The sequence below is a fragment of the Myodes glareolus genome, chromosome 3, assembly GCF_982192425.1.
Source record: "Myodes glareolus chromosome 3, mMyoGla1.1, whole genome shotgun sequence".
NCBI lineage: Eukaryota > Metazoa > Chordata > Mammalia > Rodentia > Cricetidae > Myodes > Myodes glareolus.
In genome coordinates, this window is record NC_142028.1 from 65,106,974 (window position 1) to 65,126,778 (window position 19,805).

The window sequence follows — 19,805 nt, forward strand, 5'->3', positions numbered from 1 at the left end:
CTCCGCCCAATCCCCGCCCCCTCCTTCAATGTGCCCCGCCTCTGTCTAATCCGAGTCTCAAATTTGATCTTTAGCTCCGCCTCTGAACTCTCGATCCAATCCTATTCAAGTTTGCCCTCGGGTCCCACCCACCAACTTCTAGCTCTCCCGGGAGCCCCTGACTACAGTGGCCCCTCTGGGCCAAGTTCCTCAGGCTTTCTAGATCGCGGATTGGAAGTAGGGAGAAAAGGGGAGGGCTGGGCTCGAACGTCGAACGCTGGGCTAGGACCGCTCCCCTTTGTGAAACCCGCTGCCTAGCAGCTGCTCTGTGTTCTGTTCCGGGCTAGTTCAGCAAGCACGGGCTGCGGGGCTCTGAGCCAGAGTTTGGAGGGTTGGGAAAACTATGAGGTTACTTCAGGTTATCCTCTGGTTATCCAGTATCATCTGGAGAGGCAGATACGCATTCAGTTGTCACAACTTTCGGTGGCCTAACTTAAGATGTGAGCTGAAAGTGTTCTGGAAGAATCCTGAGATCGACTGATAGAGGGGAATTGAGGTCTACTGAATTGTGGAAGGGGGATTCCGTAGATCCTATGGCCCTACCCACTACTTCAATCTACAGAAGTCCCACCCTCATCCCAAAACGAATTTGCCGCCCCTCCTGGAAGGATGCCCCTTATCTAAAGTCACCTCTGCCGCTTTTCTGCGTAAGGATCAAGCTATGCTAATTCTCCCTAGTGCCGCCTATCTAACGAGAGAGAGATTTTGTTGTTATTTTTTCTATCTTAAAAAAAAAAAGCAAAAAAAATTTTTTTTTCGGGACAGGGCTTCACGTGCCAGGACCAGCTCGGAACTTGTGTAGTCTAGCCGACTTCCAAGTCTATTCTGCCTCAGTTTCCTCGGTGCTAGGATTAAAGGTGTGCACCATTGTGTCTGGTTTAAGAAACGACCACCACACTATTTGCCTGCTTCTCCATAGTGGAAAGACTCTTGACTTAATTATTCATTGTCTCCCATTTCTTTTATTATACTTTGAATTTCTCTCAGTCAGGTTTTTGGTTTGTTTGTTTTTTTCCTTCTCACCATCCACTGACGGAAGTTTTGTCAGACTCCAAAAACGATGGAGTCTGTTGTTTTCCATTTTTCTGTCCTCTTACTTGAACCATTAATATATTACATGACTCAGTTATCCATTTCCTCCTTTCCCAAAGACTGACTCCTAGGGGCTTTCAGGACACGGAGCCCTCCTGACCAGTCCTCTGGACATCTCTTCCACATAGATTTTTGTTTCTTGCTTCTTGAAAGTTCAAGAGCCCAGTCCTTGGGTCTCTTTTTCCAAAGTATAATCAATCCTCCGGTGACCGCAAGTCTCAAGATTTTAAAAGCCACCTGCAACTATGAGGTTCTTTCGGCATCCAATTATCTCCTCAAAACACCAGGTTCTTTACATCTACTAGATGTTTAATGAGCATATTAAATGTCACATGTCCCAGCACAAACTTCTGGTGTGTCCACCTGAACCCCGTCTATACATGGCAGCCTCCTTTCTCCAGTTGCTCAAGCCAATTATCTTCGATTCCTCCCTTGCAGTGCAGTCGGCTCCTCCTTTAAAACAAAGGCAGAACCCAGTCACTTCCTCTGCTGCCATGGAGACGCGAAACCGCCTTCATTTGTCGCGGTGCCAAGTACCGCTTAGCTGGGAGAGCCTGGACCGGCCCTGGGCTTCCCTTGATCCAGTGCGGCTGTCCATGGAACCCTTAGTCTCGGAGAGTGACTGACACAGCTGCTTTTGTGATAATGCAAGCATTTCCTCAAAATATCACTGTATGACCTCGCAATTCTCCTGGGCATAGACCCCAGAGAACTGAAAGCAGAAACTTCAACAGATAAACACCCATGATCATAGACACGCCATTTGCAATAACCAAAACATGAAAGAAACCCAAGGTTTTGTTGGCGGGTGAATGGATAAATAAAATATGAATATGTAAAAGAATATTACCCCTTCTTAAAGAGATTCCAACACATGCTATAGCATGGGTGCACCTTGACGATGTTATGCGAAGCAGAATAAAGCAGACACACACAAAAGGATAGCTATTGCATGACTTTCATTTAAGGGAAGCACTTGAACTAGTCACATTCAGAGAAAGAAAGTAGACGGTGGAGTAGAAGGACTGGGGGAGAAGAGAAAACAGAGCTTCAGTTCAGGAAGATGAAAATGCTAGGTGGGTAGGGGCGGCCGCATGGCAATGTGAACACCCCACGCTGTGGGATTAATTCAGCTCACAGATCAAACAAAATGGTTAAGGGGGTTTGTATGTGTGTGTGGGTTTTTTGTTGTGTGTTTTTATTTCTGTTTTTCTGACTAGAGGATTTAACCCGAGGTATTGTGAGCGCTAGGCAAGCTTTCCATCAGTGAGTCCCATCCCCAGTCCTGAAGTGGTCCCTTGTGTTACCTTACATACAAATATATGTCAGTCAGATCTCCACCTCCCTCCTCCCACAGTCTTCCAGTGTCTTCCAAAAGGCATCATCTGTTCACAGGAAGAGCCTGTGCACATCTGCATTTTCCTCCTGCCCCCCTGTACTCCCAGGCTGATCTGACCTTGCATAGATGCCCTTGTTGGACAAACTGCTCCATAAACATTGGCCAGTTTGAGTTCCCTGAAATTTTCTGGTGCTTTCCTGACCTTTGAATTTTTCTTTCTGCTTAGAATGTTCTTATCTCACCTTCCTACCCACTCTGACCATTTTATGGGAAACTGAAGCTTGTGTCTGAGTACAGAACACACCTTTAGTACTGGCACTTGGAGGCAAAGGCAGGTAGATAGATTTCTATGAGTTTGAGGCCAGACGGGTTTACATAGAGTTCAGACAAAAACAGTACCACCCAAACTAAACGACTCACGCTTACATCGCTCACATCCCCAGTACCGCCATCTTTCTTCCCTGCTTTATTCTTTTCCCCAAATCAACCACCCTAGAGGATAGTGTCTATATATTTTTAAAGACATTACCTGCCTCTTCTGTGTAGTAATGTGGTTTCCATGAAGACAGAACTTTCTGTCTGTCTTGGCTGCCTGTCCGTTCTCCAGCGCCTAGAACAGTGCCTGGTGTGCGATCCACACGCAATGGTTGTCGAGTGGATGGAAGAATGTGCGCTGTGAAAGTGTGGACAAAGACAAGGCTGCTGGGGAACACTCTGCAGCAGCTGACTGGGGAGGAGAGAGACGGAGGTGCCCCAGCAAAGGCTGTTAGCACCTGAGACTTCTGGACATGAGGAGAGTTGGCAGAATGGTTTTTAGTTTTCTGGAGCTGGGGTACAGAACCAGGGGCCTCAAATGTGCCAGACAAGTGCTCTCCCCTGACCGCACGTCCTTCTTACCTGTGTGACATCACCAAAAGCTTTGTTTGATGTTTATTTTTGTTTCTGAATTTTGTCTTTTAAGTCAGGCTCTGTGGGGACTGGAGAGATGGCTCCACAGTTCTCTCAGAAGATCTAATTCCTAGTGTTGGGGACCAGCCTCGACAAAAATGCCCCTTGCCAGGGTAGAGCCATGGGGATTTAGAAAATATTAGTAAAGAATAGGAAGATGTGAATGAGAATAATAAAACAGAGAAATGTATAATAGTATCGGGAGGGAATTCCAGTGAGTACTGAGATTCACCCGCATTTAATTTCCTACTGCTTAAAATACCCTGACCCCAAAAGGTAGGAGTAAGAAAAAAACCAAAAAACAAACAAACAAAAAAACTACATTAACATGATACGAGGAAAGGAACATACCAATTGAAAACTGCGGGTTACACCCATAGTTAAACATCCTGGTGCTAGAACAAGTCACACTCACACCCTAGACCAAAACATTCTATCCGCAAACCACTCCCTGGATGGGATCCAAAGTTATCTCCTTAAGGGAACTGGGACTTAGTTGGATCCTTAGACTTTTGTTTGAGGTAGGAACAGATCTACTTCCCTATTCCTGGAGTACAAGGTCTGGTTATTAGTCACACTTGTTGACAAGAACCTTGAGAGAGCAGAACTCTCTGGTCTAAATCTAGGTGGGACCTGTGTTTGAAGTAGAAGCACAATAACCTTGAAGGAACTGGAGGTAGGTTCCAATTCTCTAACCTTTGGTCAGTGTGGAAATAGGCTCACATTTTCCTCCACATCCTAGAATCCACATGATGGCCCACAACCTGGATAATTCCAGTTCTAAGAGATCCAAGGGTTCCTTCTGGCTTCTGCAAGCACAAAGTGTAATGGTCTGTCCTGCCTTTAAGAGACAAGTCCCACTCACTCCCTCCCCAGTCCAGGCAGGCAGATCTTCCTTCTGCTTCTAGAGAGCCTGAGCTCTCTTCCTTTCCGTCTCTCTCCCAAAGAGGTTGCTGCTGCCGTGGCTCGTCTCTGCCCCCCTTCCTTCCTCCCTTGTTCTCCTTCTCCCTCCCTCTCCCCTTCCCTTCCATAACCCACTAAATAAATATCCAACCTCACTCTGTACGGCATGCCTATCCAACTCTCTGTCTCTCCTTGTGGGACTGGCTGCCCCACTGAGGTCAGCCACTTGGGGAACAGTGCCAGTTTAACTTAAATCACAACACAAAGCACTTGCATAAGCTCACACATACATTCACGCAAGCAAAATACACAGAAGGTAAAAATGTTTCTTTTCTTTTCTTTTCTTTTTTTTTTAAAGATAGGGTCTTGCTGTATAGCTGGCTCCAAGCTCGCTGTGCAGCCTAGGCTGTCCTGAAATGCGTCGCCCCGCCTTCAAAACAAAACCAGCATTGAGTCACTTTTTACCACCCCTGCAACTCCTGTGTAGACCCAAGGTTAATTGTAAGAGCCACACAAATTCTGGGATTATAGATGTGCACCATCAGATAAGAAGATTGTTTGTGCAGAGTGGCATACACCATTAATTTCAGCACTCAGAAGGCAGAGGCAGATGGATCTCTGAATGGATCAGTCTGAACCACAGAGCAAGTTCTAGGCCGGTCAAGGCTACATAGTGAGACCCCACCTCAAAGAAAGTTGTGTTTTTTGTTGTTGTTTGTTTGTTTGTTTTTGGTTTTGGTTATGTAATGATGATGTGATCAAATCTGGGTCATTTATTAAACCAATCTTTTATAAATTAAGAAGTTGGTATTCAGAGACCTAGAATCTCTTCCTATGAATACACCTGGGAAGGCTAGATTTCTGATGGGAACCTGAATTAAAATTAAGACCCTGGGACTGGAGAGATGGCTCAGTGGTTAAGAGCACTTGTTGCTCTTGCAAAGGACCTGGATTTAATTCTCAGCACCCATATTATGGCTCACAACCATCTAAAAGCCCACACTGTGGTGTATTTACTGGAGAAGACTGCTCAGACACGGGTTTAAGCTAACCGAAAGTCTTTAGTAGCCTGCCAGTGGCTGCACTGGGTGTTGGAATCCCAGTGTAGCCCCGAGCCTTTCTCAGGGTGAGTTTTTAGGCACAAATACCATGTCCAGGGTTGATACACCTCAGTTAACAAGAACAGTTGGCTGGAAGCAGAACTATAGAAGCCAAAAAGCAAGGGTAGTGCATTTAGAGACTTTCCCAGAGCTATGGACTTTGATGGATTAGGCCTTTGTTTCAGTTTTGGCAGGTGGCGCTGTTTCCATGCTGAGTTTTCCAACCTCAATGGTACTCCTACCTTGGGGTCAGTTGTGCTAAAGTTTCAGGGGTCTACTAAGGTCTGGAGCTCGTTACACCCAGTTCCAGGGAATCCAACAAACACACCAGTAGTGCACATACATGCATAGAGGCAAAATGTTCATTCACAAGGAAAAAAATTCAATCTAAAATACATTTTTAAAAATCAAGTGTCTGCTCTTCTCACAGGAGTGTCTTCTCCTTTACTTTGCCCTGTCCACCCACCCAGATAATAGGCTATGAACAGGCAAGAACGACTTCCTGCCCTTCAGCGGAGTCGGTTTTAGTTCGTGGCTTCACCCTCAAGCCTAGCACAGTGCTTGCTCACAAAGCCTTCAAGGTTCTTAGAGAAACTCAGAGAGCTCTCATCTTCCTCATCTGTTCATTCCCGAGCCTTGATCCCGGACCGCTCCCCCTCCACTGGCATCACTTCCAGCCTCAAGTGGATTTGGACTCAAATCTCAGGCCAGCCATTTCCAGCCGTGTGGCCTTTCCAGACTTTGGTGTCTCCGTCCTTACGATGTAAACTGCGGTTGTTGTGAGGATTGCACTTGCGAACTATCCTCGTCTGACCCTCTTATCGCTGTCCTCGAAGTCTAACACCACGCTGGGCACTGGTCGGAAATGAGCTGTGATGGTTCTTGTCCTAGGAGCCTGGCCCTGTTCTTAAGAAGCCCATACACGCATACACCACTAGATGGCGGTGTGGGTTCATTCATATGCTGCCTCTCCAAGGATCCTAGCAGGGAGTGTTCCTGGGAAGAATTCCAGATCCCCGGGGAGATTTGGTATCTCAATGAAAGGCAGCCAGGCCTTGGATAGTTCTGGGAGGTGATTCAAGGCTTCTAGGCCTTCTGCAAGTTTCAGTGGCACAAGCCCACGCTGGTTCCACAGCGAAGAGTTGTCAGGAAGAATTAAATATATTGTGTAATCTGGCACATAGTGAATATACCTAGCTGGTACAGGTAAAATAGAGAAAGTTAACTGCGTGGTTCTTGTTCAGACTTCTAGAACCGACTGTTAGAAATTCAGAATTTGACTGAATGGTGGTGGCGCACGCCTTTAATCCCAGCACTCAGAGGCAGAGACAGGCAGATCTCTGTGAGTTCATGACCAGTCTAGTCTACAGAGCAAATTTCAGGACAGCCTAGGCCACACACACACACACACACACACACACACACACACACACACACATACACACACACAACTCTGTGTAGAAAACCAATAAATAAGTAAATAAAATAATTACATTTTATTTAGTAGACAGCCAGGAGCTACATGGAGAAACCCTGTCTTGAAAGCACGTTTGTAGCTGTTGTTGTTTGGTGTGTGTGTGTGTGTGTGTGTGTGTGTGTAAGACAGAGGTGAACGCTGAATGTTTTCCTCATTTTGTTTCCGCCTTACTGTTTGAGCTAGCTTTTCTCACTAACCTGTAACTCACCTATCCAGCTAGACTGGCTGGCCAGCAAGACAAGGGACCCTTCTGCTTCTGCCTCCCCTGCGCTGGACTAGCAGGTGTGCACCGCTATACCCAGTGTGCTGCAGGTGGCAGGACCGCAGAGGTGTGCTCTAGACACTGAGTGTGGCGCGCCAGGCTACTTCTGCCCTGGCTTTGGCTCTGCTTTGGCTCACTCTTTGCTCACTATGTCCTTTATGGAGGAGGAACGTTTGGCTTGTGCCATTATATATCTGTTTTTTTTTTTTGATTTTTCAGGAGAAAATAGCTAATATTTCAGGAGAAAATAGTTAGTGTTGTGTAACAGTTTCCTCTGAAATTGAAGTTTTCCGCCTTTGGAGGCTGGAGAGAGACGGCAGAGGATGCAGAGAAGCGGCAGGAAGTGAAAGATGGAAGAGAGGTAAAAAGCTACAAGGTGAAACATAGATTAAATTATAAGAGCTAGAAGGACAAGCCCAAGCTATAGGTCAAGCTTTCATAATTAACAATAACTTTCTGTGTCTTTTTTTTTTTTTTGTGGACTGGTGACCCAAAGAAAAATTCATCAGTTAGGTGGTGGTGGTGCACACCTTTAATCCCAGCACTTGGGAGGCAGAGGCAGGCGGATCTCTGATCTCTGTGGGTTTGAGGCCAGCCTGGTCTCAGAGTGAGTTCTAAGATGTTCCAAAGATACAGAGAAACCTTGTCTCAAAAAAAGAAAGAAATAAAGTAAGAAGAAAAAGAAAAAAAATCAACATATAATGCCCAGCATGATGCTCAAATATCCAAATACAGAACCTGACAAAGCTAAGAAAAGTTCTGGACAGGAAGCTGGGTGTGGATTCCTTGTCCTGCAGTCTCTCAGGCTCACTGGGAAACAGAGACAGGGCTCTCAGTGGCTTCCTGCGGGCTGGAGCCAGCCAGGAGCACCGTGCACTAAGGTGTGTGCTGAGGCAGCTGACATGGCACTTTAAGATTTGTGTCACGTGATCAGAGAACACTTCAGGTGCTTAGTGAAGCCAGATCCAGACACAGAAAACCTCTGAAAAGGTACAGTATATTTAAAAATGTGCTTAGGGTGTGTGTGTGTGTGTGTGTGTGTGTGTGTGTGAGTGCATATATATGTGTATCTGGGGATACTGAGGGATGCAGGGGACAAAGCAGAACTGACCATGGCAGCAGCAGAGGAGGAGGATGCCCCCTCCATAGGCTAAACTGCGAGTGGGGGTGGACGGGTGCGACCTTCAACTGTCCCTTTGCAAAGCTGTGGTCAGCATGTGTGGCACCTGTGTTGTTGACTTTGTCTTCATCAGTGGCTGGAAACACGACCAGACTGGCAAGAATGCCCTATTGACGGAGACGGCATGTTTGTTTCCTGGCCGCCCGGACCCAAATAATCACAGAGAAACTGTATTAATTACAACACTGTTTGGCCAATAACTCGGGCATATTCTTAGCTAGTTCTTACATCTTAAATTAACCCATTTCTGTTATTTTATATTTTACCATGAGACTCGTGGTTTGTTGTTTGCTACCTCTTGCTTCATGGGCAGTTACATGGCAGCTGCCTCCTTCAGCAGCTACATGGTGTCTCTCTGACTTAGCCTACTCTCTCTATATATATCTCTGTTCATATTTCCCACCTGGTTATAGTCTGTCCTGCCATAGGCCGAAGTAGCTTCTTTATTAACCAATGGCAATAAAACATATTCACAGCATACAGAGGGGAATCCCACATCATGCCCCGTGTGTAAAGCTGGCATCAGCAGACAGAAGGTTGTCCCTCTTTATGAGTGAAGGAGCCAGAAGCCCCAGGGTCCAGATTGAAAACTCTACCCCGCTCCAGGGCCAGTGACCACTCCAGAGACCAGAGGGGTTTCCGGCCGTTCAGTGATACTGGGGCTTTCACTTCTCTTTTGGTGTTGGTGACTTCCCCTTTGGCTTTTTTTTTCCCACTGTGTTCAATGCCTATGAGACTTCCTGAAGGTGTGTAGGTGTGGATCTGGGACAATGTCACCCAACCTCCAGCTGACAAGATTCCCTCTTCCTGTTTCTGACCATCTTCTTTTTCTGGCTGCTCAGTATTTGAGTTGTATCTTCACCCTACCCAACTCTATCTAGAGGAGAATCAGTATTCGGGGTTCCTGCTGGCCCTCCCTTGATTTTTAACTATTCTCTCCTTTCCATGACCTATCTCTGTTGGCTAAGGCCTCCTTCAGGAGGCTGTGGGAAAGAGTGACCAGTCTGCTGAGGATGGGAACCCTTGCTGCTCTGTACTGCTGGCCAGGCACCACAATCATTTATCACCCTGAAGAAGGACAGACTAAAGAAGGTTGCCCAATTCTCCTTTGTCCCAATACTTTGCTTGCCCCCAGATTCTTGATTTGGTGTTTAAAGGTGGGGCTGTCCCCTCACAAATGTGCTTAGCTGCTGAAGAACGGAAAGAAAATGGGTATAGACAGTCGTAGAAAAAATATAGTCTAAAAATAGCAAAGTAAAATCTTTAAAAAGAGAGTAAAGTAATATAAAAAAGATAAGCCACTTAAGGATGGAAAATACTAAACACAAGGAGTTTGGCCCTTAAGTGGTACTTCATGAACTTTGAAGTTCTCTGAATGGTAATGAATAGAGAATGATACTGCTTAGAGACGTTAATTAGATTGTGAAAGGGACTGCTGGATTAAACCAGCCTAGAAGCTTTAGTAATGTCTTGGTTTCATAATGGAAGTCAGAAAATGTATTGCTTTGGAGGAGAGGCTATGCATTTGTTTCCACAGGTTGGAGGAAAGTTTGTGGATTCATTCAAGGTTGATAGAGATCAGGTTTGATCAGGAGAGACCTCCTGACAATCCCGGCTACAGACATAAAGAAATAAACCTAGAAAGACTACAAGACAGGTGACACATACTCATGCTCAAATATGAAACAAGAAATCACCTTTGGCTGGCTTGTGTATAATGCATAGTCTATAATTGTGTTAATGCAGATATGTGTGTTACCTTTGAAAGTTTGTGTGTCTTCACAGCAGGGGGACCACATACCAGTGAAAATTGGTGGCCTAGGTGTCTGACCTCTCAGAGTGCCTCTGCTGTAGGTCCCTCAGAGTTCTGCATGCAGAACAGCTTCAACACTGCTGGCTGAGATGGTCCAGCCTCAGACTATTCTAGCCAGGATTGCAGGTAAGCCTCGTGTTTATCTTGCACAGAGACTGGACAACAAATGTTATAGCTAATATTACCAGGACTTAACCATTATCTTAGTTTTCTAGGTTCTTTAAAGATGTCATCACCCACAAACAACAATAAGCAGTCTAGAGAACACAATACCCAAGAGGTAGGATGGATGGTTTTTGGTCATTCAATGGGATGCTTGTCATTGTTTAGGGGGATTAGGAGCTATTGTTTGTCATGGTCAGGAAAAAAAAGCTAAACAAAGGAGTCAGATTCAAGAATTTCTTTCTGAAAGAACTAAAATTAGATATAATATAGAAGTGATGGAAAAAAATAAATGGTGGATTGTTGAGTCTACTTGTAAACAACCACAAGTCTCAAATATTTCACATTGGTATAAATTTTGATATGTTGATTTATTTAAGATATTGTACCTATACAGCTCATTTAAAATTGCAAAGTTTTAGTACTTGAAAGCTATTAAGGATAATAAAGAAAGACAGGTTAGTAGTTAGTTATCCATGATAGACTAGACTGGCCTCAAATTCACAGAGATCCACCTGCTTCTGCCTCCTAAATTCTGGGATTAAAGCATGTGCTACCACTACCCAGCTAAAATGTTTCAATCACAATAAGGTTTTTCATGACAATGAGACGCATCCCCTCTTGATAACACCAATTTACTTGAAAAGAGGATGTTGGGCATAGAAGAACCTCCACATAGAGTTTGCTTTCATTTGTGCAATGTTAGTCACTAGGCAAGAACCTGCCCTTACCTCAACTGCTGACAGAATGCTGTCCCAATTGGACAAGCAGGACACAAAAGAAAACAACTGACAAACCTTGCCAAGACAGGTTAGGACAGCCCTTCAAAATTCTTGCTTCACAGAAGGGTCTGTCAGATATTTTAGGCCCCTAGACTGAGATGGATGCTTCAATGTGGCAGAGGAACCTTGGGGTGACTGTCTAGATGGCCAGATGTTTCTGTTATGTCTCATAGTTTTGGCAGTTGCTTGCTCTACACTTCCTGTTTACTCGGGTAATATTATATCCTTCTTGGGTTTTTGATGGGGTTGAAGACTACATAGTTATAGTCACATTATTCCTTAGACGTGATAGAAAGTAAATTAGGTACAAAATTTTGGACTTATCAAGAAAGGATAGATACGCTGTGTGGTGGTGGCACATGCCTTTAATCCCAGCACTCAGGAGGCAGAGGCAGGAGGATCTCTGTGAGTTCGAGGCCAGCCTGGTCTACAAGAGCTAGTTCCAGGACAGGCACCAAAGCTACAAAGAAACCTTGTCTCAAAATACAAACAAACAAAAAAAGGATAGATAATGGAATATTTTCTCAGAATTTGCCAAGTACAAATGGACCAGAAATTGTGAATGTATATCTTACTTGATAATTGTTCTTACTGTATATCATTTCATTTTTTAAAATTAATAGCTTTCCTTTTTATTTAGACACTATCTCATAGTTGTTCTTTTTGTGTATAGTTTTAATGTGTTAGTGTGAGCTTCCTTCTGTGAACCAAGCACAGTCAGGATATGGTAGCGGGGAGATAGAATGTTGTGGGGTTTGTAGTTAATCGGTTTCAGGTGATTGCAGGTAGGAGGGGGTGAGGATGGCAGCCTTGGCATAGAGTACAGCAGGGCTGAGAGCAGGGCGGGAATCAAGTGAGACATTGGGATTTTTCTAGGAGGGCAATGTGAAAAAGCTGAAGCTTAGAAGGAAACAGAGAGGCTCTTGTGTGACAGGAAGTCCTTGAGCTAGGGTGGGGAAAGGAAGAAGAGAGGGTGACCAAAGGTGAGCTTAGAAGCCTCCTGGGCCAATAGCAAGGCTGCTGCTGGCGCCTGTAGGCAAGGTTGCCTTCCTCTAGACTTCGCATCTAGCTATTGGGGAAACAGGTAACAGGGGCAAAAGTAGGTACTCTCTGCTCCAGATCCCCCAGGGCCGGTGTCCACTTCTCAGAGTGTACCGGATAAATGGTCAGTCAGTGACTGGGGAGCCAGCAGAGCGGCCTGTAAGAGAGCGTCTCAGAGGGGAGAGAAAGCAGGCACGGCATGGCGGACTTAGTACTAGAGGCTCAGCTGGGGTGGCGGTGCACGCCTTTAATTTCAGCACTCTGGAGACAGAGATAGGAGGATCTTTGTGAGTTTGAGGCCAGCCTGGTCTACAGAGCAAGTTCTAGGACAGCCAGGGCAACACAGAGAAACCCTGACTACTAATAAACTGTAGTGATATTTATTTGTATTTTAGTAAATAAAGCTTTCCTGAAGACCAGAACGCAAAGTAACCACCCAAATTCCAGAAGCACTTGGGTTCCAAATGCGACAGGACTCATCCGCCATAAATTGGCTGGTTCTGCCAAAAGGTACTTTTTCTGAACAATCCCCTCTGCGTTTTTTTCAGATTTCTCTCTCTCTCTCTCTGTCTCTCTCTCTCTCCCCTCTACACTGTGAGTTGCAGGCTCTCCCTGAACCCCTTTCTTAGGTTGTAGCCAAACTAGGCAGCTGCCTTGAAATCCAGTCAGTCTTTCACTGTTCCATGCAGCAGCAATCAGCCTCACAGCTTCATCAACATCACTGGCAGATTTGATAGGACAATTGGAAATTCTTAAAGGGAGGAATTAGCTAAAAGAGAGTTTGTTCCACATTAAAAAAAAATAGGAAAAACCATTACAATGGAGGGATTTGGGTCTTTGAATATATGTTAGACAATTTGAAAATGGGACAATTAGGTCTGGAGAGATGACTCAGTGGTTAATAGCACTGGGCACACTCCCAGAGGACCTGGGTTCAATTTCCAGCACCCGCATGGCAGTTTATAACTGTCTGTAACTCCAGTTCCAGGGAATCTGACACCTTCATACCAAATGCACATCAAATAAAGTTAAATAAATATTAACAAAAGAAGATGGAATGATTAAATGAGAAGCTATCTAATTTAAATGAGATTTATGTAATGTCAATTGTAAATATTACCAGATTTATCATTTTTGTCCTACCACTAAAAAAGTTGGTTAAGCTGAGTGCTAAGATAGAGGCTTTAGAGAAGCCTAATAAAACAGATCACAGAGATATTCAAATCCAGACAGAGGAATTTAATGGAGAACCAATTTCAGCGTTGCGTTATAAGAATAGAGAGAAACAGTCTAAGATTTTCAAAAAACCAACCTTAATATATCCAGCAACCTTACAGGAATTGCCAGACGGCAGCAACTCTGTTACAGCCAACTGGACTCCTGTGCCAATGTTAGATTTAAAGAGATTCAAAGGAGCAAAAGTCTCATATGGCATGCACCTTTTGTGAAGCAAATGTTAAATTCAGGGTCAGTTTGTAATAGAAACTAACTGGGACTGAATAGATTTGGTTGAAGGTGTTTTAGAGCCTGGTTCACAATTACAATGGAGTACCTGGTCCAGAGAAGAGGCTAAGACTATAAACAGTGGAGTAAAGTTAGAGGTATGGAAATCTCCCATGATGACATTAGTGGAGAAGGAGACTATGCTACTACAGAAAGGCAGGCTGTATATGATGACCACACCCTGGGTCTATGCCATGCAGCAGCTTTGAATGATTGAGACAGAATTGGAGAAATAGGAAAAAATTGAATCATTTACTAAAATTATACAGGCAGGGCCCAAAGGAAGCCTTTACAGATTTCTCACAAAGATTGACTTCACCTGTAAATAGAATGATACCAAATTCAGGAACTAGACAAATACAACTGAATCTCTGGCTTTTGAAAATGCCAATTCTCTATGTAAAAGGATAATTAGGCTATTTAAAAGCAAAGTCAGCACCTTTAGAGAAATAAATTTGAGATACAATTAATACTGAATCTCATGACCATGATGATGCATGGATAGAAGAGGTGATTTCCAGAGATTTGAGAAAAAATCAAAATGTTAAATGTTATAATTGTGGCAAACAAGGTTACCTTAAAAGGGACTGTAGACAGGGAATCCCTAGAAACAATGTTTTTTTCTAAGAATAATCTATTCAGGATGCCCCTCCCTTCTGGATTATGTGGAAGGTGTAGCAAAGACAGGCATTGATTGGACTAATGGATGTAAATCAATGAGGAATAGTCATGGTAATCCAGTTGCCATCTGGAAACTCCTTGAGGGGCCTCTCACAGGTCCCTTTGCCAAATCTGACTCAGTTGTTTTCCTGCCATCTTAGACGAAACTCCTTCCCAGAGCAATTAAAGAACCTGATGCCTACTGTAAGAAACCACACTGCTCTGGATAAAAGAACAGCTATAGAAGAGAGAACAAAAATTCTGGAGAAACCATAAAGTGAGTATTTTGGCAATCTTCTATAAATGAACAAAGACAAAAGTTTAAAATGCAAATAAATGACATTGTCATTGAAGGTCTGGTAGACACAGGTGCTGATGTAACAATAATTTTATCAGAATCTTGGCATCCAAATTGGTCTCTTCAGAATGTAATTCAATTTTAGGGATCAGAATTTTTTCTCAAGTAAAGCAGAGCATGAGATGGTTCAAATGTACAGGGCCAGAAGGACAGAGAAGAATATTAAAACTATATGTGGCTAACATAGCAATGAATTTGGGATGTGATTTGCTACAACAATGGAATACTCCGATTAACATTCCCCCAATCTTAGAAACAAACCATAAATTAACGTATGTTTCTTGGAAAAATATTAGAAGGTTATGTAAAAAACAGTCACTGACCATTCAGGCTACACAAAAACAGGGCACAAGAGTGGCTGATCTTCCACAGGCACCATCAGCCCTACCTTTAAAATGGTTCATAGACAATGCCAGGCAGTGGTGGTACACGCCTTTAATCCCAGCACTTGGGAGGCAGAGGCAGGCAGATCTCTGTGAGTTCAAGGTCAGCCTGGTTTACAGAGCGAGTTCCAGGACAGGCCCCAAAGCTATAGAGAAACCCTGTTTCACGCCGCCACAAAATGGTTGCCAGACATACCTGTATGAGCTAAACAATGGCCTTTAATACTAGAGAAACTGCAGGTGTTAGAACAGCTGGTACAGGAGCAGCTAGATGTTCAGCATATTGAAGAATCAACCAGTCCTTGGAATTCTCCCGTATTTATTGTTAAAAAGAAATCTGGAAAATGAAGAATGGCAACAGATTTAAGAGCTGTTAATAGGGTGATTCAACCAATGGGCTCTCTACAGTTTGGAATTCCTTTGCCTTCTCTATTGCCGAAAGGATGGCCATATCCCTTTCTGCCTTCACCTCCCCAGTGCTGGGATTAAAGATGTGAGATCCCATGGGCTGGGATCGCCTTTGTGCGAACTCTGCTTCTCTTAGACAGATTCAATCTTGAACCAGCAGAGCTCCCTCTGCCTCTGCCTCCCGAGTGCTGGGATTAGAGGTGTGTGCCACCACTGCCTGGCCTCTATGGCTAGCTAATAGTGGCTTAGGTCTGCGCTCTGATCTTCAGGCAAACTTTCTTCATTAAAATATAAACAAAATATTACTGCACTGAGCTATCAGCCTTTAGGATAGACATCATATGGTGTTATAGGGCAAGACAGTAGGCTTGAGAATATCTTTATTAAGAAGGAACTGTAGCAGCCAGGCGGTGGTGATGCACGCTTTTAACCTCAGCATTCAGGAGGTGGAAACAGGGAGATCTCTGTGATTTCCGGGACAGCCAGAGCTACACAGAGAAATCCTCCCTCAAAAATGAGAAAATAATAATAGAAAGCATTGTATGATATATTCTAAGCCTTGTCTGTTTCAGTGTGTTTGAGTGTTGGTTCTGTGGCTTAAGAGCACTGCGGCTCTTGCAGAGAGGACCTGGGTTTGATTCTCAGCTCCTACATGGTACCTCAAGATAGTTTGTAGCTCCAGTTCTGGGGATCATAGCCCTCTCTGCCTCCACGGTCACCAGTCACGCGCATGGATCCCAGAAGAAAGCAGGCAGAATTAAACAGGAAAAGTTAAAAAATGGATGTATTTACATTTTGGTCAAATCTGTGAGAGAAAGAAATCTAATTTTTTCCTAATCATGGCTACTGCCGCCTCACAGCTTAAAACAAAACAAAACAGTGTGTGTGTGTTTACCTGTGTGTGTGTTCACCTATGTGTGTTCACCTGTGCATGTGTATTTACCTGTGTGTGTTTACCTGTGTGTGTATTCACCTATGTGTTCACCTGTGCATGTGTATTTACCTGTGTGTGTGTTCACCTCTGTGGGTCGGTATGTGTGCATGTAGGTGCCCCTGAGGCCAGAAGGGGCATCAGATTACATGGAGTTGAAGTTACAGGTGGTCTGAGCCTGAACTCAGGCGCTATGCAAGAGTAGTACATGCTTTTAACTACCTCACCACCTGTCCACCTCTCCAGTTTTATTAGGGCTTTTCCTTTTCCTTTTCTTTTCTTTCTTTCTTTCTTTTTTTTTCCCCCCAGCGCTGATTTTTATCCTCTTGGGCATCCTGGTACTTGTAGTTTTGTCCACTATCTCGTTCCTGAAAAGAGAGCGCTGAGACCACAACTCCCATCACCCCATCAATGCTGGAGCGTTCAGAGCGCATCCTCCAGAGGTGGGTACTAGGACCATTGACGAACCTGCAGGCTGAAGGGCCCGCCTTCGTCAGCCTAAGGTCTCCCACCATTGGCCACCTCCCCCGCCTCTCACAGGAGGGCGCAGGTGAATGAAAGGGGGGCGTGTCGGTTCTCGCAGCCCGTTTTCGGCAGCTGGAACCCGGTGTCAGGTGAGAATCCAGTATCCGATAGGCTTTCGATGGTTTTGGGGGAAGTTGGTTGCGGGAACCTCCTAGGGCTGACTCGGGAGACCGGGTGTGGGTAGCAAGCACATTTGTCTTTCCCAGCTAGCTTTGGACCGCCCGGCCCAGCAACTCCCTGGACCCCGGCTGAGCGGAGGGGCAGACCCTCTCTCTTTGCGTGGGGCGAACGGACACGAGACACATGCCCCGCTCTTCCTGGCTGTGGGTGGCTCTCCCTGAGTGGTCCAAGTGAGAGTTCTAGCTTCCGCTCATTCTGATCCTGAACGATACCCGAGCGCCAGGGCTTGGTCAGGCTGGGCCAGCGTCCGCCTCGGCGATGGTCACTTTGCCGGCGGAAAGACATGGGAGAGGCAAGGCCTCGGTTTCCACACCCACACACCAGGAACTGTGCCCAGTACCTGGTTACAGTGGCCTCCCCTGGTCCTCTGACTCTGGATGAATTGTTCCCTCTGTCTTGAGAGCAGTTTAGCAGGAGAACCGGAGATGCAATTGGTCAGAATTCCTTCTCCCTCAAATGGGAACTCTTCGGTTGTCACCCTCCTTTCCATGGGTCAGAGGAGGGAGTGGCTTCCCGGTTTCGCTGGACTTGGTAGAGGGTTTAGGGAGATCGGTAAATAGTTGTTAAGAATCTCCTCTCTGGAATCAGTTGACTGTGGATTCTAAATCCTGGACGTGTAATCTCTATCTTTGAGCCTCCGTTTCCCTGCCTCACCCCGAAAAATGAAAATGCACCGCACAGTGTTAGTGTGAGCATGATGTGCTTGTCAAGGAGTTTGCTTAGCGTTTTGTCTCCTCCCTCTTTCCCTCTTTCCCTCCCTCCCTCCCTCCTTTCTTTCTTTCTTTTTTGTTTTTTTGAGACGGTTCCTCTGTGTAACAGACCTGGATGTTCTGGAACTCACTCTGTAGACCAGGCTGGCCTCGAACTCACAGAGATCCGTTTGCTCCTGCCTCTGCAAGTAAATAGCGCTTCTTAATGAATGACACAGAAAGTTCTAGTAATTGAGGAGCTATTTTTATTCTCAGGTTGGTGGGACTGGAGGAGAGTTGTCAGAAAGAGAAGGCTGGCCCAGCGGTGGAGGTGTATATCTGTAATCCTAGCACCTGGGAGGCTTTTTTTTTATTTTTTATTTTTTTTTATTTTTTTTTAAGATTTTAATTCCATTAAATCTCATACACACATATATAATGTACTTTGCGTCCCGCCCTTCTTCTCTTTTTTTTTATTTATTTATATTTTACATACATTGGTGTTTTGCCATGAGTGTTGGGTCTCCTGGAACTAGAATTACAGACAGTTGTGAGCTGCCATGTGGGTGCTGGGAATTGAACCCAGGTCCTCTGGAAGAGCAGTCAGTGCTCTTAACCACTGAGCCATCTCCCCAGCCCTGGGAGGCTTTTTTTTAAATGTATGTGTGTGGGTATGAGCCTTGGAATGCTGCTGCCCACAGAGGCCAGAGATGTGGATACCCCCGGAGATACTGACAGTTGTGAGTCACCTGATTTGAGCAATGGGAATTGAACTCAGGTCCTTTGGAAAGCAGTATTTTCTCTTTAATTACTGAGCCAACTCTCCAGCCCCTGTTTTTGGCTCTTGACTAAAACCTGTAGTCTGGCTAGGATGTCTTTAGGGGTCGAGGAGTTTGTACTATGTTTCACCTATAGTCTCTCTGGGGACATCACTAGATCTGGTTATCTTTGCTGTTCCCGATAGCTTCCTTTCATCAGGCAATGTGCATGGTTAGCATGGTGAGTAACTGTTTTTTGTTTTGTTTTGTTTTGTTTTGTTTTTGAAGATAGCGTCTTAGCCCAGGCTGTATTAGAACAGGGTTTGTAGCTAAAGATGCCTCTGAATGTTGATTCTTCCGTCTTTACCTCTTGTTTGCATGGATTATACAGGTATAAACCATGACACCCAGTGTATGAAGTGCTGGGGATTAAACCCAGGACCTGTACAAGGAAGACAAATACCCAGCCATCTGAGCTACACCTTCAGCCCCCATACTTAGTAGTTGACTTTGTTTTATTTTTTCAAGACAGGATTTTGCTGTATGTATTCCTGGCTGTCCTGTAACTCTGTAGACCAGGCTGGCCGTGAACTCATGGATATCCACCTGCTTCTGCCTCCCGAGTGCTGGGATTAAAGGTGTGCGCCACCACCACCACCCAGCTTATTTTTAAAAATTACATCTTATTTATTTATTTTATGTGTGTGTACAGGTTCATGTGGGGGTCTGAGTACAACTTTTAGGAGTTGTTTCTCGCCTTCCACCATGTGGGTCCTGAGCATCGCACTCAGGCTTGGTAACAAGTGCTGCTGAGCTGTCTCGCTGGCCCAGTATTGAGTGAGTGTTGAATTGGAGCCATGGGTAGACTGAGTGCCATGAGTGTGGGTAAATGTGTGTGCGAGCAGCGCTTCTCAGTAAGATATGGTGGCTATTAGCACAGCCCAGGGATGAGACTTTGCCTCCTTTCTCCCTCTATCTCTGTTTAAATATCCTGCCTAACTATATTCTGTCCTGCCATAGGCCAAAGCAGCTACTGTATTAACCAATGGTAATAAAACATATTCACAGCATGCAGAAGGGCATTATTTATTTATTTATTTGTATATTTTGATGACATTTTCAGTTGACTATATATAGTTTTCTACATATATAGTTTGTATATATAGTTTGTGCCTTTTTCATTTTCTTCCTTTTTGCTTTTTCTTTTTCCTATTTGTTTGTTTATTTTTTATTTTTTATTTTTTGATACAGGGTTTCTCCGTGTATCTCTGA

The 19,805-nt window shown here is 44.6% G+C and overlaps 1 pseudogene; it reads left to right on the forward strand.

The window, feature by feature from the left end:
- The first annotated feature begins 8,407 nt into the window (after window positions 1–8,407).
- Window positions 8,408–10,241, forward strand: LOC146895185 (uncharacterized; annotated as a pseudogene).
- Window positions 10,242–19,805: the final 9,564 nt, after the last annotated feature.